The sequence below is a fragment of the Saccopteryx leptura genome, chromosome 13 (assembly GCF_036850995.1).
Source record: "Saccopteryx leptura isolate mSacLep1 chromosome 13, mSacLep1_pri_phased_curated, whole genome shotgun sequence".
NCBI classification, from domain to species: Eukaryota; Metazoa; Chordata; class Mammalia; order Chiroptera; family Emballonuridae; genus Saccopteryx; species Saccopteryx leptura.
The window spans coordinates 42,504,378-42,513,624 of record NC_089515.1 but is presented as its reverse complement, the minus strand read 5'-3'; the positions used below and the strand labels follow the sequence as shown (position 1 = coordinate 42,513,624).

General features: G+C 45.5%; 1 non-coding gene across 1 annotated transcript; it reads left to right on the top strand.

The window, feature by feature from the left end:
• Positions 1 to 8,889: 8,889 nt before the first annotated feature.
• Positions 8,890 to 8,991, top strand: LOC136385128 (U6 spliceosomal RNA). The gene has a single exon (XR_010747737.1). It is a non-coding gene; the product is annotated as a U6 spliceosomal RNA (small nuclear RNA).
• The last annotated feature ends 256 nt before the right edge of the window (positions 8,992 to 9,247 follow it).

Genomic DNA, 9,247 nt, shown 5'->3' with positions numbered 1-9,247 from the left:
CGCGGGCCGTAGTTTGGGGACCCCTGCACTAAAGCAAAAGAGTGATGACGAAGGCCTGAACACAGGGCTTTGGGACGTACAGGAAGGGTGAGGGTGCATCTGATGAAGGAATTGCAGATGTGAGAGGTGGCGCTAGAGACAGAATCAGGAGCCATCTGGCCTGTGGTTTTCTATCTCCCTCAACCAGACACCCATGGTTTCTCCTTCAGAGCCAAAGCTTTCAACAACATTGATCTAACTCTCAATAGGGCTCTGATCCTGGGAAAGGAGTAAAAGGGTTCAGTCTGAGTAAATACAGAGGAGATAAACAGCAGAGAGATAGCAGTTTACATGGCAGTCAATAGGGCCTTGTGCAAATTAAAAACCAGGGAATTGTTTTAGAGCCACGGCCGAACCTCTCGAGACAACCGTGAACATCACAGACAGTCAAAAAAATTAGAAACCCAAATCGCATTTTAGGATGAATTCTTTCCCCATAAAACAAATGAGTTTTTCATTATCGTATATATGAAAAGATTTTGAAAACACCCGGAAAATGGAAAGATGAAATATAAAACACAGTTTCATACAAACTCTGGAGCTATAAACATTTTAGACTATTTTTCATCCAGTCTATTTCTACTCTGCTTAAGGCTCTTTGTGTGTAGTTGCACACATACATGTATATGTGTGTATGTGTATACACACACATATTCAAATATATATATGTATATATTTATATTGTGCTTTTCCACTTCATATTATAACAAAAGCAATTTTGCAAGAATATGCAGGATAACACAGTCAACAGAAAATCTGGCTTTAAAATGAACCGTTTCATATTGAGAAATTTATCAAATCATAAAGTATTTAAAAAAATAGAAAGGGAAGGTTTATCAATAAACAGTGTTGGAAAATTGGTTACCAGTTTGAAAAAAAGCATGCATTAGGTCCCTCTCCCTTGCACTAAAGCAAAATGCTGATGGATTAAAATATTTCTTTGAAAAAAAATCAAACAAAACTAGAGCAAATATAATGAAATATTTATTGAATTTCTGGAGGGAAAGGACTGTCTCCTTTCTCAGCTAAGACTTGGTAGAATAAATCAAATATAAACTACAAAGGATTAATATCTTCTCTCCTTGGAGAACTCAATCAAATCAATAAGAAAATCATTAAAGTACTAATGGTAAAATGGCAAAGGACATAAACAGACAAAAGAGAACTACAACTTACCAACAAGCAGAAATATGTGACTCTAGCACTAATCAAACAAATGGAAACTATACACACTGTCACCCTATTTTTTTATCTAGTAAATTAGCGAGTTTTAAAAATGGTCCTCAGGCCTAACTTGTGGTGGTGCAGTGGATAAAGCATCGACTTGAAAAGTAGAGGTGGCTGGTTAGAAACCCCGGGTTTGCCTGGTCAAGGCACATATGGGAGTTGATGCTTCCTGCTCTTTCACCCCCTTCTCTCTCTCTCTCTTTCTAAAATGAAGAAATTAAGTCTTTAAAAAAAAGGTCCTCAGGAAAGCCATCAGGAGAGGCTGTTTATGCTGCAATAACACACAACCACAAAAACTCAGTGGCTGAAGAGAAGGGTTGAGGTTGACAAATGTTTTCTGTAAAGGGCCGGATAGTAAATATTTTAGGCTTTGTGAGCCAGACAGTCTCTGTTGCAAATACTCTACTTCACCCTTGTGACAAAAAGCAACCATAGAAAATTCATAAATGGATGGGTGTGGTTGCGTCCCAAAAAAACTTTATTAAAACAACAGGAGGTGGGCCAGATTTGGCCTGTGGGCTTGAGTCTGCCAACCCTGGCCCAAAATAACTTTTATACTCTCTCGTGCTGTATGTCCACGTCAGGTCAGCAGGGACATTCTGTGCGTTGCGGACACCCAGGCATCCAGCTGATGGAGGCTGCATCCAGACCGATTTCTGCTTCTACAAGTTACTTCATCAGGGCAATTCTAGGAAGTCACACACAGGCACACAGACCAACTCCCTCAAAGTGACAAACTGCACAGGAAAACACCTACATTCTCAGTTGAATCTCCTATTCTAAGCCGAGGGTCTTCACCTTGAATGGGCAAAAGAAATACCGTATTTTTTCGCTCCATAAGACGTACTTTTCCCCCCCCTAAATGTGGAGGGGGAAATGGCTGTGTGCTTTATGTAGCAAAAAAAAATACAGTATTTTAATAAATATTTTAACACACCATTGGGTTCAGAATATTTTTTTCTTATTTTCCTCCTTAAAACCCTAGGTGTGTCTTATGGTCAGGTGCGTCTTGTGAGGAAAGTCAGGCGCGGCAGGTGCCATGAAGTATCTGGGGGTAGACTGGCTGCCATAGCTTGGCAATGACTTCAGGGCAAAGAATGAGAAGTTGCACACTTAAGATAAGTGAAAATGGGCCTTGGCCGGTTGGTTCAGTGGTAGAGCATCGGCCTGGAGTGCAGAGGTCCCGGGTTCGATTCCCGGCCAGGGCACACAGGAGAGACGCCCATCTGCTTCTCCACCCCTCCCCCTCTCCTTCCTCTCTGTCTCTCTTCCCCTCCCACAGCCGAGGCTCCATTGGAGCAAAGATGGCCCGGGCGCTGGGGATGGCTCCTTGGCCTCTTCCCCAGGCGCTGGAGTGGCTCTGGTCGCGACAGAGCGACGCCCTGGAGGGGCAGAGCATCGCCCCCTGGTGGGCAGAGCGTCGCCCCCTGGTGGGCGTGCCGGGTGGATCCCGGTGGGGCGCATGCGGGAGTCTGTCTATCCCCGTTTCCAGCTTCAGAAAAAAGAAAAAAAAAAAGATAAGTGAAAATGCATTTCATTCATAACCAAATGGAAGGCTTCAGGCTCCATGAGTAATATTGGGCTGGTCTCTCTCTCTCTCTCTTTTTTTCTTCTGAATCTCCTAATTTAACCATCTGGGATTCTTTAAAACTGCCATCCTAGTTAGCATTTAGAAATGAAGGACTTGACTTTAAATGGAAAAAAATCTACTTTTCATTGCAAAGAGAGCAGTTGATATTTGTGTCCTATTCTGCACAAATCACAAATATGCATGCTTAGCGGATAGTGGGAGATAAACCAGAAAACTCATTTCACACTGTGAACAAAAAAGGGGCCACATGCCAAACCTGACGAGCTCAGGGGAGGCCTAAATGGGGGCCTTGCAAACTCAGAGGCCTAAAGTAACCACACAGGACGGCCTGAAATTAAAACTTTTAACTAATAGGAGTTTATGGCGGGCAGTCATGTCCTAGGGTGGTATTTTTCTGTAACAAGGGTCAATGCTCACCTCAGTTGATCCTTTGTGTTGTCTTTTTGCATCTACGATAACATACCTGATAACATGCATTTAGAATGTAATGGTAACATGTCCTTGAAATGTCAAAGTAATCTTCTTTTCCAGACCCCTCAGGGCACCAGAGCAGAGACCACAAACCCCCTCACTGTTGGTCTTGAATTTAAGACAGATGCCAAAGCAAGAAAATCCAATTTGGTTGAAGTCACAAATCCAGACGAGGTCCCTGGTGTGGAGAACATACTCTTTTCACCTTATATGTAAGTGTCACCTGTGGTCTGGCGGGGATTTCAGCCATAAAGCCAGCCCGTAACCTGCAGGCTAGACAGGGCTGACGGTAGCATCCCTGTCCCTTTGCACAGTCAGGGGTGGGCTCTTAACACAGGGCTCACAGCTCAGTCTTCTCTGGGGTTGAGGCGTGGACCTGGGAGGTCTGGCTGCAGAATGAAGCCCTCACACAGAGGGTGACAGAACAAGGATGTAAAAGAGAAAGTCCCGAGAACAGTCCTTGAGCTCTGGTCTGGGTAGGCCCAAGGCTGGATCTTCCTCCAGACTTGCCAGCTGTGAGTCAATCCATTTCTTTTTTATGTTGTCATTTATGTAAATTTGGTTTACGTTTCTTGCAAACCACATATTCCTTCCCAGCACAGAAACTGATACCAGAAATGAGGTGCTGCCAGGTCACATGATGTGAAGGAGATGCAGGCCCACCCTGACTAAGAAAAGAACAGTTGGCCCTGGCCAATGGCTCAGTGGATAAAGTGTTGGCCCAGAGAATGGACATCCTGGGTTCAATTCCCAGTCAGGACACACAGGAGAAGCAACCACCTGCTTCTCCCTCCACCCTCTCTCCTTTTTCTCACTCTTCCCCTCCCTCAACCAGTAGCTCAACCAGTTTGAGTGTCAGCCCTGAGCACTGAAGATAGCTTGGTTGGTCCAAGCACATCAGCCTCCAGCACTAAAAATAGCTCGGTTGATTCAACCATTGGCACCAGATGGGGTTTGCCAGGTGGATTTCAGTTGGGGTGCATGCAGGAGTCTGCCTCACTATTTCCCTTTTTCTCATCTAAAAAAAAAGAGAGAGGATAGAAAGAAAGGAAAGAAGGAAGGAGGGAGGGAGGAAAGGAAGAAGAGAAGGAAGGAAGGAAGGAAGGAAGGAAGGAAGGAAGGAAGGAGGAAGGGAGGGAGGGAGGGAGGGAGGGAGGGAGGGAGGGAGGGAGGGAGGGAAGGAAGGAAGGAAGGAAGGAAGGAAGGAAGGAAGGAAGGAGGGGAGGAAGGAAGGGAAGGAGGGAGGGAGGGAGGGAGGGAGGGAGGAAGGAAGGAAGGAAGGAAGGAAGGAAGGAAGGAAGGAAGGAAGGAAGGAAGGAAGGAAGGAAGGAAAAGAAAGGAAGAAAAAGAAAGAACAGCACAACCAGGTCACATGATGTGGAGGGGACATGCAGATCTTGTGCTGACGAGGCCTGGGGCTTTAGGGAACCTGGTTAGCGATATGCATGTGGGGAGAGGGGCAGTGGAACATGTGTGACCGGGCCAAGGGGAGACTGGCCACATCAAAGGGATTCAGTATCTAGGTAATGACACTGCAGGTAATTGGGGCCAGGCTGCTCACTGCAGAGAACGTAAGTAGATTATGAAAAGGGGAAAGACTAGACTATATTTCAGGGCAGTGGATTAGAATTAGAAATATCAGTGTGAATTTATGATTTTTAATAAAGAGAGATATATATAGAAATAGACGTAGATGCATGTGTGTATATATATGTGTTATGGTTGAGTTGCATCCTCCCAAATTTCAGATGGTGAAGTTCTAGACCCCAGAATCTCAGAATGTGACCTTGATTAGAGATGGGTCTTTACAGAGGTAATCAAGTTAAAACTAAGTCATCAGTGTGGACTCTGAGTCAATGACTGGAAATCTGGAGTCAGACACACACAGGAGAACAAAAGGCAGGCAGAGATCTAGGCGATGTGTCTACAAGCCAAGGAATGCCACAGACCCCAGCCAGCCACCAGACATGGGGAGAGGTCCTCCCTCACAGCCTCAGAAGGAACCAGCACTGCTGAGACCTTATCTCAGACTTTAGAACTGTGAGAACAAACTCCCGTTGTTTATGTCGTCCAGTCTGTGGTCCTTCATTATGGCAGCTCTAGAAAACGTGTGTGTGTGTGTGTGTGTGTGTGTAGTATTTACATAGACTTATTTCCCAGCTCTTCCCACCAAGAGGGCCATAATCTACCTCCCAGGAGCACACAAAAATCTTCCATAAAAACTGTCCTTCACTAAAAAGAGCAGAACTCCATGAAGAAATGGGTCAGACAGATGCTGGTACAAAACAATAATGAAAATAAGATGAACCTGGGAGCCCTTGAGATGTCAAGAAGCCCAGAAGTGCTCAGAGAAGGACCAGGCCGTCAGAAGGACACAGACAAATAACAGGCTCCGTCCGTGACTGACTCCCATAATGGGATAACACATTTTAAGACCTTCACACAGACCCTCTCCAAGGCTGGATTTGTACGCATCTTTTCTTGGGTTCCTTGGCAGGAGGTGAGGGTTTGCATCTGGAAGCGGGTTCATTTTTAGTCCTCTATAAATAAGCCGCATGCGATGTCCTTCGTCACACTCTGCCTGCTGCTCCTTCACGCACTCATCAGCACGCACAGCTGGAGCAGCCCGCACTCCCTCCCCTCCCCCAGCTCCCAGGATCAGTGCAAACCAGGCATCTGAAGCCTCAGTGTCATCCCCAGTCCCCAGGGCCTGACCTGGATCAAGTGTCAGACCTCACAGGTGGCTCCAGATTCAGCAGGCGACTTGCCTCAGCTCACATTTCTGGCTGAGGCTACATTCCTGAGCTTTGTTACCTTGGTACCCAAGCCCTCTGCTTTCCATGACAAGGTCCCCTCTTGACAATGATAGAGCTGCCAGATGCTTACCTGTCAGTCTTTACCTTCCTGCTAGGACACCTACTAAGCCATCCTGGGAGGTGTTTGCCAGTTCACCCAGAACCCTAGAAATCCTGCACTGATGTAAGCCTCGGACCGACTGATACTAGAGAGGACCCGGCCGGAGGTCTGAGAGGAATTTTAACAGGACGTGGCTAGTTCATTTTTTTTTTAAGATGAACAGAGTGGATGTTATGACACCACAGTTCTCACATGAATTCTTTCACTCTACAAACTGTCCTACTTAATATCACTTTCTTTGCGAGGCTGGCTGGGTGCCCTGGGATAGTAGCTTATCCAGAATTCTGGCTGGAGATGGTGTCTCTGTGACCTGGATGGTGCCCAAAATGCAAGGGGCTCACATTCAACTTAAGTGCCTGGTGTAAACCTGAGTCAAAAGAGCACTGGGGTTAATAGCTCGGGACTAGGAGCCAAAAAAAAAAAAAAAAGTCAAACAGAAGGGAAAGGCAGGCAGAGAAATAAAAGTCAGATGTAAAGTAAAATGTACCAGACAGGACGGGACAAGAAGGCAGAGTCTGCATAGATTCCTGGGGCTGCAAGTACTAAGAGAGGGGCAGGGGACCTTTAACATGGAAACCATGAACCTGTCATCAAAGGGCTAAACTGGTTCAGGTCAAACAAAGCAGGCCTGGGGTGCCAGCTGCTGCTACAGTGTATAGGTCTCTAATGGCCTCACTGAAAAAAATTAGTTATAGGTCATTCTACCAAGCTGATATACCAGGCCAATGTCAGGACCATAGCACCAGAGGATGTATCATAACACAGCCAATAAACACATGAAAAATGCTCACGTAAGTCATTAGGAAAACACAAATTAAAACTACAGTGAGGTCTCACTGGTAGTGGCACAGTGGAGAGAGCATCAACCTTGGACGCTGAGGTCCCATGTTCAAAACCCCAAGGTCACCGGCTTGAGCACAGACTCACCAGCTTGAGCAGGGGATTGTGAGCTTGAGCATGGGATCATTGGCATAATCTCATGGTCACTGGCTTGAACCCAAAGGTCACTGGCTTGAGGAAGGGGTCACTGGCTCAGCTAGAGCCCTCCAATCAAGACATGTATGAGAGGCAGTCAATGAACAACTAAAGTGCTGCAACTACAAGTTGAAGCTACTCATCTCCCTCCCTTCTTGTCTCTGTCTCTTTCTCTTGCAAACAAAAACAAACAAACAAAAAACACAGTAAGATCTCACTACCTACCCACTTAGAATGGTTAAAATTGTTCAACTGATCGCACCAAGTGTTGGTGAGAATGTGGAGCAAATGGAACTCTCGTAAGCTGCTAGAGCCCTGGTCAGCAAACTGCAGCTCCCAAGCCACATGCAGCTCTTTGGCCCCTTGAGTGTGGCTCTTCCACAAAACAGCACGTGCGGGTGCTACCTCGATAAGGAATGTACCTACCTATATAGTCTAAGTTTAACAAATTCGGCTCTCTAAAGAAATTTCAATCGTTGTACTGTTGATATTTGGCTCTGCTGACTAATGAGTTTGCCGACCACTGCGCTAGAGGAAATAAAATTGGAAAAACCACTCTTAGCTATGTATCCAAGAGCTACCAATCCACGGGAATAAAAGTGTATTTTACACAAAGACTTGTTCTTAAATGTTCTTACCATCTTTGTTTACACTGGGCAAATATCGGGGGGGAAAAATTCCATCAACAGGTAAATGGACAAACAAATTACAGGAAAATCATACAAGGGAATACTGCTGAGCAATGAAACAATGAACTATCGATACACGCGACATGGATGACTCTACAGATTATCACGCTGAGTGAAAGAAGCCAATGGAAAAAGAGTACATGCTAGAAAGATTGCATTTATTGAAAATTCTACAGCAGGCAAAGCAATCCGCGGAAACAGAAAGCAGGTCAGTGCTGACTGAGGGTGAGGGTGGAGGGAGGCGTGGGTTGCCAAGGGAATGAGGCATTGTTCATTTCCTTCACTGTGGTGATGGACTCAGACATGTATGCGTGTGTCAAAATGTATCAAGTTGTACACTTGAAATATCTGCAGTTTATGATACTTCAGTTATACCCCCAATGGTGTGGAATAAAATCAAAACAAAATAAGGCAAGCAAACAAAATTTAGTGCGCAATTCACTGTGTTCTCTTCCTTCCTCCGGCCTTGGTGACCAGCTGATGGTGAGACTTTGTCCGCCTCCATTCCCGAATGAGACATGGAAAAGGCCTGCATGCTTAGAGAGGCTATACATGCAGCATCAGCAAGAAATAAACCTGCATTGTTTAAGTGCATGTGACATAGGGGTTATTTTTTACTGCAGCATGACCCTAACCTACCTGACTGACGGCCATCCCCAATTAGCATATTGCCCAGAGACTCACTGAAAAAAAAAAAAAAAGTTAACAGTCCAAACCATGACAGAATATGAAACATTACAGTCTATAAAATGTGCCCCATAGAACTTGTGAAACATAAATCAGACTTCTATTTGTTCAAGTGACAGAGTAATCATGGGTTTTGTTTTATGACAGGACCCCTGGTGTGTGTGGTATTCAGGTTAGACCTTTCCGAGGGGAAGATGGGAATCACGGGTATGTCGTGATCCACTCCCGTCTGACACTGTGATGCTATTCAGAGCAGAAGGAAGAGCATGGCAGACATTCTGCAGAAAGAAGGGCTTGCTTCAGCAGCACACACGCTAACACTGGAACAATACAGAGCAGACCGGCCCGGGCCCTGCTCAGGAGGACACGCAGACTCATGAAGCGTTCATATTTTTCAAAGGAAGAAAGGAAAATACAGTAATATCATGGCAGTTACTGTGGTGAGCTGAACTGCAACGTGCCTCTGCTCTTAGGGAAGAGACGGAGGTTACACAGGGACTGGGACTGTGGGAGGATGGCACCGTCCGTCCCGGAGAGTGAAGGCAGGAGTTGTTCAATGGAGAGGAAGGGTCCTTGGAATGAGAGCAGAAAGGAGATCAAGATGAATGTTCCCCAAGAAGTAGGGCTGAGGAAATGCTAATCAGAAATGCAA